Genomic DNA, 1,500 nt, shown 5'->3' on the forward strand with positions numbered 1-1,500 from the left:
GTGATGTGTGTGCATGGTATGTGGTGTGTATGGTGTGTGATGTGTGTGGTGTATGTGATGATGGTGTGGAGTGTGTGTGATGGTGTGGAGTGTGATGTATGGAGTGTGTATGTCTGTGTGTGGAGTGTGTGATGTGTGTGTGATGTGTGTGTGTCGGGGGTGGGGTGGGGGGGGTTGTCCCGCCCCACAGTGCGGCCTGACCCCAGAGCCTGGCTTCTTCACGCAAAGCTGTCGAGCTGCACGGCTGGAGCCGCGGCTCGTGCCCGCTTAGTGCCGGCCGGCTCCCGGGGCTGCGTGGCGAGGCGGGCTGCGCACCTCGGGGCTCCGGCGTGGGGGGCGGGCGTGGGCGCGCCCCGCGGGCACCCGGCTTCCCTAGCCAGCGAGCTGCGCACGACCCGAGCGCCCCGGCGCGGGCGAGGGACCGGCCTCGGGGCTCGGACCGCGGGCGGCGCCGTGGCGGAGGCGCTCCCGAGCCCCCCGCCCCGCACTCCGCACTCGGCGCGCGGGCCGGGGAGGGCCGGACGACCGGGACGCACCGCGGGGCCGCCGGGAGGGCCGGGAGCCGAGGGGCGGGCGGGCGGGGCAGGGGACGGAGGACCGAGGCCGCCGAGTCACGCTGAGGCGGCGCGGCCTCCTCCCGCGCGGCGGGCAGCCCGGCGTCCCGGGAACCGCCGCGGGGCCCCCGCCGCCCCCGGAGGGAGGACGCGGACCGGCCCGGGCGCCGCCTGGCGCGCGCCGTGCTGAGTCACGGTGAGGCCGCAGCGCGGCCGCTGGGCGGCGGGAGGCGGCACGGCGCGTCACGTGACGGGGGCCGGACCCCCAACAACGGCGCGGCCGGCTCGCGCCGCTCCCGCCCGCCGGCCTCGCGGAGCATGCGCAGCTCGGCCGCCGCGCGCCCCGCCCCGCTCCGCAGCCGGGTTTTCCGGGCGCCTCGGGGGCGGGACCTGCGCTCTGGATGGGCGCGGCTGGCGGGGACCGGGCGGCGAGTGGGCGGGAGCACCCGCCCGGCTCTTCCGACGGGGCCAGTGCAGGCCGTAGCCAGCGTGCATCCCCGGACCCTAGCGAGGCCTGAGGGGAGGGAGGGACGGGAGAGTGGCGTGGCATCCTCGGCGCGCCTACGCTAAGGCGTCACGAGACCACTACACCAGACCTTCCGGTAGCAGCTTTTGCCAACTGTGAGGCCTGCCTCCCGCCCCGCCCACCGCCCCGCCCCCTCTGGCCCCGCCTCCTCCGCACGCCAATCGCACGAGCGCGCGCCTCCGGCCCGGCCCTTTCCCAGCTGTCGGCCACGCCTCTGGCCACGCCCCCTCTGCGGTCTATAAAACCTGGAGCGCGGCCACCCCGCCGGAGCGGCGAGCGGTGGACGCCGGTACTGGGCATGCTCGGCGGCGGCGCAGGTCTCGGTCACAAGTAGGAAGCCCGTGCACGACGCCGGCACCGGGGAGCGGGAGCCGCCGCTTCGCCTCGGGGCGGGAGCCGCGCCCCCTCCTCCCTCGGCCC

Source organism: Perognathus longimembris, chromosome 6 (genome assembly GCF_023159225.1).
Source record: "Perognathus longimembris pacificus isolate PPM17 chromosome 6, ASM2315922v1, whole genome shotgun sequence".
NCBI lineage: Eukaryota > Metazoa > Chordata > Mammalia > Rodentia > Heteromyidae > Perognathus > Perognathus longimembris.